Genomic DNA, 17502 nt, shown 5'->3' on the forward strand with positions numbered 1-17502 from the left:
GTTCCATCTACATGCAAATAATAACTTATATTTATACAGGGTAGTCCAAAATTCTTATATGCCTTATGCTTTAAGAAACTTAAATAAAACTTTATGTCAACTTCAATACACTTAACATTGCCCTAAACCTTTCATTATACCCTATGTGGCTCTTTTAACATTCTAAAAAGCTTTTACATATGTTGACTCATTTGATCTTCAACAACTGTATGATGTAAGTAGAGAAAGGACAGGTATTACCATCTTCATTTTATAGATGAATAAACAGAGACTCTGACTGAAGCATCCTGTCCAACTCTACATGGCTTTTATCTTGCAGGCACACAAGTCAAACTCAAATGTTCTAGCTTTTAGCCAAGTATTTTTTGCACTATATCACATCACTTCTTGGTACTGCAAAATATGATGCTGGGCAAGTATTCACTGAGGGATCCTTAGTAATGGATCACACACACACACACACACACACACACACACACACACACACACACACACACATACACAGAAGGAATGGATACACTGATTGGAAATTATGTCCTAAAGTAGAGAAGACATGATCAGTTAATGAGCTCAGGAACTTTCATTCAACCTACAATTGATCTAAGCTCTGTAAGGATCCCTTTGAAGTAAAATGTAAATTTAATAGACATCCTAAGAGCAAGGGCTTTAAAGAGGAATTTCTTTAAGTTAGAGGGATTAGAATGTGTTGGGTGAAAATGATGACTTTACATAACATTTCACATATATTATTATAACTGAATTTCAGAATAACACAGTGAAGTCTATGTAGAGTAAGTATCATTATTCCCATTTTACTGATGAAGAAGCTAAGGTTCAGAGACATGAAGTCATTTGCCCATGGTCATACAGCTAGTAAGTCTAAAAAATGTGACTCAAATTCAGATCCAGTTACACGTGCAACACTTTTTCAACTTTGCTATAACTCTGATTCAGAAGGATTCCAAGATAAAATGGTAGCCAACATCAAGAAGATACAGCTATTAGTAAATTGCAACTTGAGTGTTTGAGTTCAGAGGAGCTAACCTGGGGAACTCATAACTAGATATAAACTTGGGAATCAGATTCTAGAAGAAATTGAGTATTGTGCCAGATCAGAAGTAATGCAATCACAAATCCACCTTGGATTAAGAATTAGAATAACTTTCTACCTCCACCCCTCAGCTATGGGCTTTTTTTTTTTTAGCATCTAGCTGATATGGAATTAAGATGGTAGAAAAGGACTAGTGCTATGCCCACCTACTCTGTAAGACATGCCAACTTACATCATCAAAAGTTTGTTTAAATTCAGATTCCCTTAAATTTACTGTATCCATTTATATACTACATATATATTCATATTTATGACATGAGTTGTTTTTGTTTTTCTGTTATTAGTGTACTATAGGGCTTTTTTTTTGTTTCTAATTGTTTTTTAAATTCCAACTTTCTCCCAGTGAACTTAGAGGGAAAGGAATTTTCTACCCCTTTGTTGGAATGTGTGTGTGGTGTGTGTGTGTGTGCATACACACACACACATACATGTATAAATTCATACACACATTTACACACATATATATATATACATCTATGTTTATATGTATATGTGTGTATGTGTGTGTATATATATGTACATACAGGCATAACACACATTCATACATATAAATATACATGTGTATACATATCCATATACATATAAGTGGGTGTATGTACAAATAAATATCCACACACACATAAATATCCATGAATATAAAGTAGATATTATAGCTGTAGTGAGGCTAAAGCAGATCCATATGGCTAGAGCTGGGGCACCAGGACAAAAATGTCTGCCAAGCGTTCCACAGATGGCTGGTTCCTCCTACCTAAGATAACATGCCAACCTAGTTTTGGAAAAGAATTGTTGGTGGATTTTTTTTTCCTCTTTTCTTGTTAACATCAGACAATGTGTTTTGCCAATTTTATTTAAATTGAAGGAGTTTTTCTTTAACTAATAAAATATACATAATTTAAGAAGTTGAAAACAGAAAACTTTGATCAATTTTGGCTGTTGTTTTATGCCACAGGATTGTGACACTTATAATCAGGGATAACCCCAAGTATCATTTTCCCCTTGGTAAGGTTTTTAAATAAGTGTCTTCTCTCTTTGGCTTATCCTCCCTCCTCCATCAGTTTACTCTTCCTTGCTAATAGTTTCCTACTCTTCACCCCTACTCACCCACCCAAGAGTAATGAGAAATTATAAACATGTATCATTTTAAAAAACTGTACCTATGTAACTACTTAAAGCTTCAAATAAAAAAAGCCTCATTCCCAAGTAAAATCTTTATTCTTAAATGAATGGAAAATGAAAAGAACAATCTTTTAGTGCCCTTTCCTTGCTAATATTCTGTAGTGCTTTGTTTCTAATTTTGAATGACAAAAATGCACAAAGTAAAACTAGTTGACAAAATACACTTATTGGTGGTTCAGGACAACCTAATCCTGCCAAATCAAGACAGCAAAGATCTATTTTCCTTGGCCACTAGCAGACTGTTAAACACCTTAAATGAGATGTTCCCAGAGGACTGACTGCCTTGAAATCCAGATTGGAAATGGTCTATCAAGTTCTATAATTGAGTAAAATCTAAGCTCTCTGTGTGGTACTGTAATTGTGGAGCTTGGACGGGGAAAAAAGGAAATGGAAATCAGATAATTATTAGTCAGAGTTTTAAAAACCTTGTGATAAACTCATGTAATTAATTATTAGCAAAATAGATTTAGGATAAGGATGGGGTCTAGACCTTTGATTTTATTAGTATAGGGCATACCGGATATAGAAATTCCCTCTACTAATGCTGGTTAGCTTCTTCTCTTCACCTTAGTGTCAGAAAGCTGCAGAGAGCCCTGAGAAGTTAAGTGATATACCTAGGTTGACATTACTAACATATGTAAGTTGCAGGACTTAAATCCAGGTGTTCCTGGCTTCAAAGACAGGTCTCTTTTTACTGCACAATGCTGACTCTGTAGCAAAATAGATTCATGGTGTGAATAATTTTAAATGATATCTCAGATATTTCTATGAAGGATAGAGCATCAGTCTTTATGACCTTGGTGGTCACAGAGATAGCAGAACACTGAATTTAAATTGAGAGGCCTCAGTTCAAGTCCCTACACTGACATTTGCTAGCCTAAAATAAGGTGCTTCACCAATCTTGACCTGTTTCCTCACCTTTAGATTGTGGGAGATTGACTACATGAGGGCCACATTCCATTTCAATTCTGTGATTTCTGGCCGGGTTAACTAAGTAGAATTTAACTTTTACCTCAGAGCTCCAGTCTTATCTTCCTGTTCTATTTTTCCCTTGGTTTTGGTGGGTAGGGGAAATGGGTAGGATTATATAATTAGGCAAAGGTATTTGCAGATCCTCAAAATGGGCAAATATAAATTCTGCCATAGAAAATGAAATTGTGGGTAATATATGTGATAAAATTATGAATGTACTTTCTGTGAACTTTGAGAGTCAATGTGATATACTCAATATCAAGCCTTGATATCAGTAATATTCAGGTTCATACTCCATCTATGTCATATGCTAAATTATGACTGTAAGTCACTTAACCTAGCACAGGATTTAAGCAAGCTTCTTAAGACTAAAATTTTCAGACAAATTGCTCATCTGCATTAGTGGATAAAGTTTATACACTGGAAGTTCTCAAAACTGATGAAATCACAAGTATGAAACAAATCAAAAACTTTTGCGTTGTCTCCTCTCACCTGACCCCCACTTAAAATCTTAAAGTTTAGAAGAGTTTTGAGGACTTAGTTTCATTTTTTTTCTATTCATACTGACAGAGAGTAAGGTGTTGCATGTAGGGGAAAAAAATAAAATGGTATTTTAAAAAAAGTGAACCAATGAGCCACAAACCAGGAAAAGGCATCAATATAGATTATCATAGACTAATTAGATTTAAAGCTAAAAGAGAGTTTATAGATCATCTAGTCCAGCTTCATATTTTCCAGTGCAATGATTTGAACAACCTCAGACAAGCATTATGTGGTGGACCTAGGATTTCAGCCCATTTTTTATAATGTCAGATCTAGTTTTTATTGCTTTGTATATATCTGAACTTCATTATAAATGGTTGATGGATAAAGCAGTAAGCATCTTGTGCTGAAAAAAAATCTATGCTTCATCTATTACAATATGCATTTTTGTCACTAGATCTCAAAAAAGAGGTCAGGGGCTATGGTCATGTTGCTGACCGTGGTCCTGAAATAGCAGACTACAATAGTGTTAGTATTTGTACTAGATGATGAATAAACTGTCTTTATGCTGCAGTGGTTGTAATTTCTACTGGGGGTGGCAAAGGAAAGGCAAATCAATTAATACCTGTAAAACTCAGCAAATTTGTTCACCTCATTATTTGGTTATCTTTGACATTATCTAACCTTGGCTTGTATTTACTCCCACCTTATCCCAACTTCAGGATGTTTTCTTCAAAGAAATCTACAATGATTAATATATTTATGAGAGCTCAGGCATTTGTGAATCCGTGAGAATTAGTTGTTAGACTTTTCTTTAGATTTTTGGGAAAATTAGAGTGTTATAAGGTTCCACACTTATCTATCTTTTTTTTTTAACACATCTCCAATAGTTTTTTAAGGGCAACTAGAATGGTATGGATAATGGGATAGAGTGTGGAACAGAAAATAAAAACAAATTTAAGCTATTTTGCTAAGTGTTTTATGAGCATAACATAGGATGACCTGTACAACAACAGTACAATTAAAGCTTAAAGATAGAGGTATTCCATATGTCAAGACTAAAAATGTCAATCTCTAACATCTGGAATCTAGACTGAAGTCCTTGTTATTTAGATGGATGGGTAGTCAATACAGTCCATGTTCTAATCAGACTTTGATGGAAGAATGATAACTTGTCCCTGGTAGAAATAGATGGAGGGCTGAGTCTCATACTTCACACAAATGTGAAAGTTCTTCCTTATAATGCAGTGTAAGATGGGGTGGTACTTCTTGTCAAGTTTCTTGATATGGGCTGCTGTGTTGTTCTCTATGATATACTTTTCCATAGGTTGAGTAGTACATTCCACAGAATCCTGAGACTTTTCCGAAATGTCTGGATATTTTATTATGCCCTTGTAGTCACACATGCTTACCAAATACTGGAAGTGCTGGTGGCTGATCCAAAACCTTTTGGAATGGGCAGAGGCTGCTGTGGACTGAATAAGTGCTCTTGCATTTGAGCCCTTGAGCATCTCCACTCTGATCTGTAAAAGCAAAGAACACTCTCCAGGAGATTTGCTAGATGTTGCAAATGACATAATTGAAGTGGTACAAACTAGGGCAATTAAAGTGATAAAGGGAATGACATAAATATTTATACTTACACACTAAAATTTTGAAGTGATTTCTTAGAGATAGGATCAAATGTAGTAAAATTTTGAGTGTAGTTAGGAAGACTTAGGACTAGCTTAATTTAATAATGATAGTCTTAGAATCCCTCCACATTCTAAATCAAAGTAGTTTAGGACAGGCCAAAAGAAGTGCTGTAAATAACTACTATACTACTATAAATAAAACTTATTAACTTGTTCAGACTTCTACTCCAGGAGATAGTATAGGCCAAAATGATAAATCTGTTTAAAAATTATTTTGGTTAAGTCATAGATAATTATCATGACCCAGTTCTATTGTCCTGATGGTGACTTCAGAAATACAAACATTTTCTTGAATTCTTTCTGATAAAAATGAATGTTTTAATAATACCTTAATTTGTATTAGTGATAATTTTATCTTTCAAAATTTTATAGAAAGTAATAAAGGGAAATTGTATTCTGCATTGAAAATTTCCTTGTAAGAAACAAGGTGTGTTGAGGGGAAAATGATGGAAACTTTGAAAGAAACAACTCCATTTTAGAATTAGCAATAGAGGCCAACTTTGATATTACTCTAGCACTTGTAAAAGTTTTGAATGTTTCAAGGCAATATCTCTAGCAGGAAATTAGAGGAATCCAAGACACTTTGTTTATATATATACTAAATACCCTGATATTGCCTCATGGAGAACAGTAATGCCCTGTGGTGGGTAAAAATATCCCTTGGACACATTTACAGAAGTAAAACATTGGTTAGATGACTCAGAGCTTTGAACACATGTGACTTTTATTACACCTTAGAATTTCTTTCTCTTTCACTTTTTACTATGGTTTTCCAAATATTCCTACCTTCTACTTCACCAAGAAAATCAGAAATATTTGGCAATCACCTATTCTACTTACCTCCTTTTTTGTCTATTTCCATTGAGGAAGAATCTGTTTGCAGATTCCAGAATGCAAAAGCTAGTCCATCCATTATCACTTAAAGCAGAAGTCTCCTAACATGCAAAATCTAGCAAAGAAATTTTAACAGCTCCATTGTCAACTCTATGAGGGATTGGTACTGTGTTAACTGATGTATTTTTAATAGGTAAAGCTTTTAAAAGGGGTGGGTAGTGGATGAACTTGTTGGTAGTCTCCATTTCTTCCTTTCTTGAAATGTTACAGGAAAGAAGTGAAGCATTTATAATTGTACATCCTTGAGATGTTACTAGGAAGATAAGTAGGAAAATTACTCCAGTGTAGAGAAGGGATGATGTGACATTTTGTGAGCTATTCTGTGTAATCCAATCTTTCTTCCAGTACAGTAGACCTTTTGGTTAAGGAAATAACCTGGTATCGAATGATGGCTTTTGTTTTAGTTTTCAGTTACTTCTCTGAAAGTTAATTAAAAAATAGCCTGAAGATGTCTCAAGGGACATAAATCTTTACATTCATCATTTTCTTTTGGTTTCGTATTATTCTAGCTATTTGACTTAATGCTAACTTTCAGGTAATTACAAAGGTATAGACAATGATTCCTTCAAGTTTTTATAAATATCTGCCTGTCCTTTAGACTTGCCACTCATAAGTTCATCTTATGGTCCCCTAAAGTTTCACAAATCTTTCAACCTGCAGGAATTGTTCATACTGATCTTCACCTTGGGCTATAGGGATTATTCTCAGCAATTGAAGAAAATCCCTCTCTACCTGCAAGTCTGTGGCTACATTTCTTGTTCTAGGATAATAAATTAGAAAAGTCAGGGCAGGGACCACTGCTGTTAAGATGGGAGAATGTCCCATCGTCCTCCCACCTGGTGCTGTTTCATGTTACAGTTAATGAGGGGATGCTTGAGTAAAGTGAGGTGGCAAAATTTTCATTTGAAAACCTTAGTGAAAGGAGGGTGCCTTCTTTCAACATTCCCTCTTTCCCTATTGCCTACACCAACAGAATTTTATTAACCCAGCCCTAATCCCAATAGGAGAACTTGAATGTCAGCTTCTTACAAGCTTGTCATTTCTTTTGCAGCCTAACCAGCAAAAGTTGTAATTTTGAGGCATGCTGCTACTTCAGAAATCCAGTCTTATATCAATTAATATAATGGAACCAAGATATATATGACTTAGCCATAAAAGCAAGACAGTAGGGAGTCAGAGCAGACCAAGCTTCTCAATCACCTAGGGAGCTGAACATTTCTGAATTTTTTTTTCTCCACCAAGTGATTGTGTATAATTCATACCTGAGCTAAAAGTGTACCTTGATACATTATATCACATTTTAGAATTCAATGCTATGATTTTATTTGTTGATTCTGAAGTCATACACTGTGTAACACTATAGACTCTACTTAAAATGACCAGTGATATGCAGCAAAGGCAACTTTGTTTTTAAATGACCTAGAACCCTCTAAATAGATCTAGTTGGTGGAGCTTCATACCTTTGCTAGGATTCATTTAGAAAAAAATATCCTACAAAACCTGTCTTTAGCATTTCTGGATAGATTCTGTTATTCATTGTACATATAGTGTCTCTTTCTTATGGCAAGGCATATCATAAAAAGCAAAACTGATTTGAGAGGAGGAGGGATGAAAGCAAAATTTGCTGTGGTTTGATTTAGACATAAAGGCTGAAGCAAATTAGGAGAACAGGGAATAGTTTACCTATCAGATTGTGGAGAACAGAAGAATTTATGACTAAACAAGAGATAGAGAACATTATGAAATGTAAAATGGATTATTTTGATTACATTAAATTGAAGTTTTTGCAGTTTGAAGTTTGAGCAGAACCTGAAGAAAGTTGTACACAATAACAGCCATGATGTGTGATGACTAACTTTGATAGACTTAGCTCTTTTCAGCAATGCAAGGTTCTAAGACATTTCCAAGATGGAAAATGCTATCCACATCCAGAGAAAGAAGTATGGAGTCTGAATGCAGATCGAAGCATACTATTTGCTCTTTTTTTCTTCTGTTTTGTTTTGTTTCTTCCTTCTTGTGATTCCACCTATTAGTTCAAATTCTTCTTTACAACATGACTAATGCAAAAACATGTTTAATAGGAATGTATATGTAGAGCCTGTATCAGATTTCATACCATCTTGGGGAGGGAGGTAGGGAGGGGTAGAAAATTTAAAACTCCAAAACTTATGGGAGTGAATGTTGACAACTAAAAATTAATTAATTAATTAAAAAAAAGAAATAAGCAAGAATTCTTTCCAATAAAAAAAAATTGTGTGATTCTCAAGGGAAAGCATGCTTCCAGATCTGAAAACTATAGCTGTGTATCTTTCTAGATTATTAAATGACACAACAATGAAACAAAGCCTCAGAGTTTATTTTCCCCAAGTCATGCAAACCATCACTAATGAATTCCCAAAGAGGCAACTAAAGCTGCTTCTCACAGAGATATCCGAAACCAATTGTTTTAATAGTGTGCACCTGAAAAGTAAGAATGACCCTGAGTATTCTAAAAAGTGAATGACATTCTTAGAGTTTATTTGAAAAAGAATTCTTGAGATGTTCTCTTTATACTCACCCCTTCCATTGGATTCATGTGGGCTCACCCATCTTTGCCTCAGTGACTTTTATTTTTTAAAACATTTTTAGGAAAATTGGAGCAATGTAAGCTATTAAAGAAAAGGCTGTGTGGGATAATTTAAAGAACAATTATTAGTTAATTAGTAGACTGTTTATAAGACATTAGTTTTCTTAATCTACCTCAAAGCACTTGAGGATCAAAAAGAACCTTAGAAAGATGGGCCTTTTCAATTCCATATGAGACTTAATGATCAGGATAAGATGGATAAAGAGTTTTGAAACTTATCTACTTAGATGTTAGAAGGATCAAGGTTCACATTCCCTCAAATATTATTGAGCTTTGTTTCCTACCTCCAAGACTGTTTTCTACATACAATTTCTTGCTTTGTTGAGGAACATAATTAGCTGAGGATTTGAAAAAAGGATTTTTTCCAGCTCTAAATCTTTTATACTATGATTTTATGATTGTGTGTACAAGTTTTATTCTAGGTGGGAAAATTCAGCTCTACCATGTGACTGTGAGAATCAATGAGACTGAGGTTGATTGAAAGATATGGAGAGAATAGCTACCAAGACAGGCAGCTTCAGGGCTGTTGATTAAAAAATACTCCTTTTTAACTAAGTACTACTTTTTCTTGTCAACAATTATATTGACTAAATTGAAGAAAAAATGAAAAAAATGCCCCAATACTTAAGCTTTTATTATCTATTATTATTATCTTCTACAGGGTGATGTTTATTATAAAGGTCACTAAGGTTTTATCACTGTAAGTGTAAAGGGTGGTCTCCAGCCTCAAATCTAAGACAGTTACAGGTCATAAACCCCATGGATAGTATTCTGGCAGAGTACCAAAAGATAATTTTTAAATTCATGAAGTCTTAAAGGAGAATTCATGGATCTTTAGAGTTAGAAGGAAGTTTAGTAATCATTTTATTCCTTCTTCCCAGAAATTTAAAGAAATTAATTGCCAGTAAATAGTCCTTTAAAGATCCTATACATTCATTTAGCAACAAGGATTTCAGTATGTTGTAAAGCAACCTGTTTAGTGTTTAAACAGTTTTAGTTCTTAGAAACATTATTAATACCTAATCTTCCTTAGTGAGAAAGTAAGAAGAGGTTAATATATGTTGAAGTCAACAAAGACTATGTCCTGTATATGTGGAAATCAAAGAAGGTTTGAGAGAATTTATTCTCAGGGACATATGGGATTTCTTTGCTTATACCCTTCTAGGCCAATTTTTATCAGTACTTGCCCAATTCTTCTGAAGCTGGTGCATCAACTTCTTCCCTGCTTTATCTTTGAGGCATGGGTGATAGTTTCCACACCTTTTGCCACCTTGCTTATCCTCTTTTGGGAGCACTGTGACTACATCAATGTCTTTTATATAATGTGATATCTAAAACTTAACAGAATACTCCATGATGTAATCTAATGGTACTATCATTATTTTGTTAGTTTTGTACCTTATTTTCTTCCTCTTTCATATTCCCTATGTCTGTCTGCTTTTCCTTGAGTCCTTCAAATGGAATCCTGTACTCAGGATCCCTTCTCACTCTTATGCTCCAAATGGTTTTTTCCCCTTCTGCCCCATATTATGAATCACCCATTTTGCATGAATCTGAATGTGAAATCCATATTTTGACTTAATCATAGCCGTACCTTCTGTGTTTATTATGAATGGTTAATAATGTTGAATAAATAAGAGATATTTCTCCAGCTCCTCTCAAAGAGGCCACATGTCTTTGGTACTGTGAGAACAATCAAACCCACACATGTGTGGGTGGTAAAGGGTAAAAAATGAAAAAAATAGTTTTAGTTCATCAGAAACTGGAAAACATAAAGCAAGCTTTTTGGCTCAGCCTTGGCCAGAACAGAAAATGGTCACCAAACTGTAGAAAGATTTCTTGGGTAAATAGTTGAGAGAAGTGTGACTTGTATTAAGAGATGATTTAAAAAAAGAGTAGAAGGAATCAAAAGTAGTCATTTTCATACATGTGCCTAGCATAATGTGCTTTAAGTTTACTAAGTGTTTCATAGATGTTATTTGTATGACAACTAGTGAGTTAGATGCTATTATTATACCCCCCCCTTGTTACACATGACACAGCTGAGACTCATGAGTTTTGTCTTGCTTACAGTCACAGAAGCAGCAAATATCCAGTGAATTTTTAAAAAAAGAAGGGATTCGAACTCAGATGTTCTTGATTACAGATCCAGTAGTCTATCTACTATGCCATCCAACTGCAAAAACTTCCATTTTTGAATTTTGAAGGTAGGGCCTATTGAATTCCTTAAAAAAAGGAATAAATAATAGTAAACAGAGTCAGAAAACTTAGGGTTAGTTGGGGTTTCTTGAATACCACCATCTCCTATTAGAGAAAGGCTACAAAAAGGCTAGCCTTTGCTTAGGTCCTCGTACATAAAATTCAATCTTTTGTCACCTAACCTTTGCAATGGCTATCCTCCATTCCTAGAATGCAATGCTTCTTTCCCTCTGTCTTATAGAATTCCTTACATTATTCAAGATGCAGCAAAGAAGTATCCCCTTCAACGTGAAGCCTTTCCTCATTACACAAATGATAGTTCCCTACTTCATTAACTGTCTTTAATATATTTCATGTCTACTTACACATGCATATGTGTTCTGCCCTAATAGAATATATTTTCTTGAGGGCAAGGACTTCCACTTTAGCCTTTCTATTCCCAGTGCCTTTTCCCAGATAGATGGATAGATGGATGAATGGCTTAATGAACTGTAAAAGATAGACATATTTAGGGACTCTTACATAGGACAGGTATCAAATGTCAAGGACTACGTGCCTATTGGATATAATATACCTTGTCACCAATTACTAAATCTTCCTTTCTTGTCTATGGTCAATGTTGTTTACTCCAACTAAGGGGCACAGGATGAAGACTTGTAGTATTGCAAAGACCAGAAGTATGATCTGGGACTTAGTTTTAGAAAATGGTTTATAGGCAATCTATTCTGACCCTTCAGTTAATAACACTCAACTGGCTAGTAATCACTGCGCTATATTGGTAGAAAACTGCTTTACAGTTACTGGGTTATGAATAGCAAGTCCCAAACGTGCTAGTAAATTCTCTACTTTTTCATATAATTTAGTGGGGATAGTGAACTACTGTTGTCAGGGTCTAAAGCAATCACCTTGTCAATTGTTTTATTGTATTTCTGTGCACTGGACGTGCAAGAGGACCAAGCACCACTGTAAAATTTGCCAATTTGGAGCAAGTGAAGACAAGTGTGAGATTACAGCTATAATAAACTTGAAATTGAACACTCTTTGTAGCTGATTTTGTAGAAGGCAATTGGTTTGATTTATGCAATCCAGACCACAGAAGGAGAAAGATGTAAGTCAGCATCTATGGTCAAAGACGTAGTGGTTAGATGAATTGTAGAAGGTTACTGGGAACTGCCAAATTAATGTTTGCCTGTATCTGGCTCTTAATGCTGGGGCAGTCAAGTATATCCATGAAAATGCCATTTGGAAAAAAGGAAAAAACAAGTTATTTAGGAAAGATGTCACTCAGAAAAAGTTGAGACTGCTGTGAACATACAAATCTGAAATACCTGTAGGTACCCAAGGCAAGGCACATGAACTATAAGTATATTTGTTTCCCAGAACATACTTAAATTCTCTAAGAATACGTATTCTCCATGGCCCAGATCAGAAATTAGAATTCTCTTCAGAGTATAAAGACAATACATTTATGAAACTCTATTGGAAAATGAATTGTGTAAGGAATTATGAGAAGCATTTTTTTTTTTAAAAAAATATAGGACTCCATTCAGTCAGGGCTTGTCTGGGCATGCTTGTTGTTCTGGGGAAGGGGAGTGAGGGGGATGGGAGTATCAATTGGCCATAAACTTAGCAGAATTAAATTTAACAAGCTCTGAATATTCAGAGTTTCCCAAGCACAGATGAGCAAGCAGTTTAGTGACTCTATGGCTTCAGCATCTATAAAATGAGGGTATTGGACTAAACTAGAAGATCTCTAAGGTTTCTTTCATTTCTAAAATGCAATTATTCCAGTCTCTGTGACTCTGCTATGGAAGATAGAGGATGAAGTGAAAGACACAGATAAGGAGCTATGTAATTCAGGTGTTCCTGAGTATTATTGAATCTTGTTGAGGTATTCAATAAGAGAACAAAGTAATGCTAAGGAAAAGAAGAAGAGAGATAACCCCCTTGAGTTTGTGAGCTTGTCCATTTGAATTCTTGGTTGAAAAAAAAAAGACCATCAATCATGATCTGTAAATAAATATAATCTCTAAGGGTTTGCAGGGCCTGAAACACAACACAAAATAAGGTTATCTCATTCTCTGCTCCTCCCCATCCACCACCCACAACCCCCCCCCACTCTCACACACACACCAAACAAATAATGCATATTGAATTTTAAATAGGTGAATTTAGATCAAAATGAACATCACTGAGAGCCTTGAAGGGGAACCTCAGTCACTAAAGAGAAATGTAATCTTTGGGAATGGTAGGGGAAAGCAAGAGGAAGTTGGGTGGCCAGAAGTACCTTTTCACTATGTTTCCTTAATAACAGTGGATGAGTAGAACTATGGGCTGATCTTAGGTATGAAGTTGTGTTAACAAGTCAACATAAGCATGCTTTCAAAAGATCTTATTTCAGAAACAAGAACTTAAACATTACCAACTTTATTGTTTCAGGAACAAAACTGAGTACCTACCTTCAGAACTGTTCTGTTCATAATTAATGACAACTTTGTTCTTTGGTCTTTATTACAAGCAAACTCACTACTCCCACACACTAGCACTTCAATTCCAATTCTTTCTATTTCCTCTTCAAAATGTTTAAAAAAAAAAAGTTGTCTGTCCTAATCACAGAATAGCCCTCAAGGTGCTCAGATGTTTGCCTAATGGGCCACAGAAGGAAAGATTTTTTGAAGGATATTCCTAAGAAAAGGGCAGTTTACATATAGAGTTTATTAGAGCAGGAAAGGACTTAAAAAATCAATTAGAATCCTGTCTCTTTGCTTTGCAGACAAAGAAACTATGGCTTAAAGAAATTAAATAACATAATCAAGGTCACACAGTTGCATTAGTGAATGATTGAACTAGGGCCAGGTGCCCTAGAACATAATAGATGTTCAATAAATTTTAGTTGAATTGGATGGAATGGAGTTCTTCCCGGGTGATAACTTTGGAGAATTTGACTCCTTCCAAATTGTTCTTACTTTGTGAAAGTTACTTCTGTAGGTTACCAGTAGATGAGACCTCCAGTTCCTTTTAAATTGAGTCAATGTTATATTTAATCAATAAATAAAATCTGAAGATGTAAACTGTTGAACCCCAATAAATTACAGAATCTGTTCTAAGAAAGAGACAAATGAAATTAGGTGCATGTGTCCACAGTTTAATATCTCTCAAGATGGCTTGACATGCTTTGCATGGGAGTTCAGTCCAAAACTGGGCCCCCCTAAGGGGGTCAGTTCAGAACTGGCTCAATTTGGGATTTGGGGATAGGGTTATATGCCCTTTGAAGAGTAGGTGTTTCCAAGGGCTACTAATTTGGTCAAAAAATCTGGGAGGCTGGCTATATTAAAATGAGTTCTTGAGTACTTGAGTTAGGTCACTTAATCTTCCTCAACAGGGGCTGATATCATCACCATCCTGACAGAGGAAATATCACTCCCAGACTTGGGAATCTGTCCTTACCCAAAGCTGAGCAGACTGAATCAATTCATGCCTAAGTTGGAGTTTGGCCAGGATAAGCTTATTATCAATAATGTCCTTGTGAAGAAATTTTCGGAAGAAGACTGGCTGGGGAGGGGGAAGCTCTGAGAATCATTTTTCACAGAACCAAGGAAATAGGAAAAATAAATTTAAAAATCAGCAAGTCAATAAGCCCTTTTTTCTCTCTTCTTACCTTTTTTTTTCTTTATTCCTCTCTTTTCCTTTGTCTAATGTTATTGGCTATTATAAAGTACCTAACTTCTTATCTTTGCAATAAAATCAGTCTGCCTAACATGTTTTCACTAGTTAGCTTTTAAATTGTGGTCTGTCTTTTACATTGACTTTGCATAAATGCCTTCATTAAGCAATTTTTGTAAATGAGATTCTGGCTTGTGGTTTAAGTTGCATCATGGAACTGTGTTGATGGTAAATAGCCATGGGGCCTTCCCTTTGTGGTTTAACCACAACCGCACTGACCTTTTGCCTTTTTAGAGAAAGAGAAGTTGCATCACTTCTTGTGCCTAATTCCTTCAAAGGTTTTTTTATTTTTTTTCCCTCAGATCTGCCATTTCAAAACTTACTAAGAAGAGACTATAAAGTCATAGAATGTGGAATTATGCATGCACACACGTGTGCTCACACATACAGTCTCATGTATACACATGCACACACACATGCAAATACACACACTCCAACACATCAACGGACTGATAATCTTATCAATGTGGGTAATCTTTTTTAGTGTTGATAATTACAACCTAAGCCCTCATTTTTTGTCTTGTGCAATTTATTCCTTTATTGTTCAGTCATTATCCAGTCATGTCAGACTCTTCATAAACCAGTTTGGGATTTTCTTGGCAAAGATACTCTAGTGATTTCCCATTTCCTTCTCCAGTTCATCTTACAGATGAGGAAACTGAGGTAAATTGGGTTAAATTATTTGCCAAGGATCACATAACTAGTAAGTGTCTGAGGTCAGATTTGAACTTAGGAAGGTGTGTCTTCCCGACTCCAGACCTGTGCCATCCAGCTGCCCCATTCTTGTTCCTATCCTCCCATAAATCCTTTAGAGGGCACAGCCAGTGTGCTGGGATCCTTCTCCCAGTTCTCATAGAACCTCAGATCTGAGCTAGAGGTCCTGAAATATAAATATTAGGCACTTAATAAATGCTTTGGGGCTAGTTGATTTCATACCACATGTACTCCAACTCTCATTTTATAGATGAGGAAATATGGTTACAGGAGGTTCTCTTCTATTCCCTATTTCTGCTACATGCAGGAATACATATGTATATCATGTGTATATCCCACTTTTAAGTATCAATGATAGGTTGGTTCTCCCTCAACCTAAGCAGTGTGCACTTTTTTTATATTTTGGAGAGCTGGTTCTTAAACATTTTACAGCAAAGACCTGAGAATATCTCATCCTTCATTTTTGTTTTTACAATTGGAAAATCTGAAAAAATGAAGGTAAGGAAATGACCTAAGGTCACATAGCTGTTTAAGTAAAGTTTGGATTAGAGTTTAGGTCTCCCAAATTAAAGATGATTGTCATTCTTTCTACAACAGATAAGTGTAGATTGGCTTCCTCAAACAAACATTTTCAACTATAAAATATAATGCTACTGACCAATCTGGAATAGCATTTTGATTTCAATTTATTGTTTTTGTGTTGGACTTAAGGACTATTTTACACTAGTCAAACTTATTCACTGGGTTCCTGAATTGTGGGCATGTGTTTCCAACAAGCCTGAGGTAGTCTGAGATAAACATAGCCTTTGACACATATAAGGACTACAGATCATTAGCATTATATTCTAACCAGCTGAGCTAACTTTCCTCAAGTTGGCCAGCAAAGGCAGTGCTCCTATTGATGTAGCTGCTTTCAAATCAATTAATTATTCAAGAGGCATTTATTAAGCACCTACTGTGTGCCACAGATGCAGCTAGATGTCTCAGTGGATAGAGCATTGGGCCTGAAGTCAGGAAGACCTGAGTTCAAATTTGGCCTCAGGCACTTATTGACTGTGTAACTCTTGGCAAGCCACTCAATCTCTGTTTGCCTTAATTCACTGTAGAAGGAAATGGTAAACCACTCTATTATCTCTGCCAAGAAAACCCCATGGACAGTATTGGCATGCTATGTCACTCAGTCATGAAGTGTGAGATACAACTGAAGGACTGAACAACAGCAGTGAGCCACAGACTATACTAGTGTCTGGGGGATGAAAGGAAAAAAGCAAAATTTCCCTTATCTCCAAGAAACTTACATACTAATGATGGAAGGCAACATAAATAAACCTGTACTTAACAGATCAGTGTAGAGATGATGGAAGCCAGCCTTAAATGGCAAAGCAGTGGTATCTGTGGAGACCAGGCAAGGCCTAGAAAAAATTACACTTGATCTGAATCTTAAAGGGAGCCAAGGATTCTAAAAGTGAAAGCTGAGGAGCAAGAGCAATTGATGCATTTGAGAAAGGCAATACAAAAATATAGAGCTGGGAAAGGGAATATCATGTGTGAGGAAGAGAAACTAGACCAGCGTCACTAGATTGTTGAGTTCCTGAAAGGGCATAAAGAATAAGAAGAATAGAAATGTAAGAAGACATCAGCTATGAATTCAAGGCCTTAAAAGTCAAAGTATTTTATATTTTATCCTAGAGGTACCAGCTTTGTAGGGGATGGCTTAGATAGGGGAGAGTCCTGAGAAAGTTTACCATCCAGTAGCCTTTTGCAATTGTCCAGTTATGAAATGATTAGGGTCTGAACTAGACTACAGTGAATTGTGTCTTAGAAGAAGTTTGAAAGCAAAGGAGAAAGCCCAAGATTTGGTAACACGTTAAATATGTAAAGTAAGCAAGAGAGAAGTGGTGGATGACACT

The 17502-nt window shown here is 35.6% G+C and overlaps 1 protein-coding gene and 1 pseudogene across 1 annotated transcript in view; one reads left to right on the forward strand and one right to left on the reverse strand.

The window, feature by feature from the left end:
- Positions 1-17502, forward strand: part of GPC6 (glypican 6) — a 1286685-nt gene that overhangs the window by 313590 nt on the left and 955593 nt on the right. The gene's annotated exons all lie outside the window — the stretch shown is intronic.
- Positions 4885-5148, reverse strand: LOC110193785 (dynein light chain 1, cytoplasmic pseudogene; annotated as a pseudogene).

The sequence above is a fragment of the Phascolarctos cinereus genome, unplaced genomic scaffold, assembly GCF_003287225.1.
Source record: "Phascolarctos cinereus isolate Bilbo 61053 unplaced genomic scaffold, phaCin_HiC Scaffold_7;HRSCAF=346, whole genome shotgun sequence".
NCBI classification, from domain to species: domain Eukaryota; kingdom Metazoa; phylum Chordata; class Mammalia; order Diprotodontia; family Phascolarctidae; genus Phascolarctos; species Phascolarctos cinereus.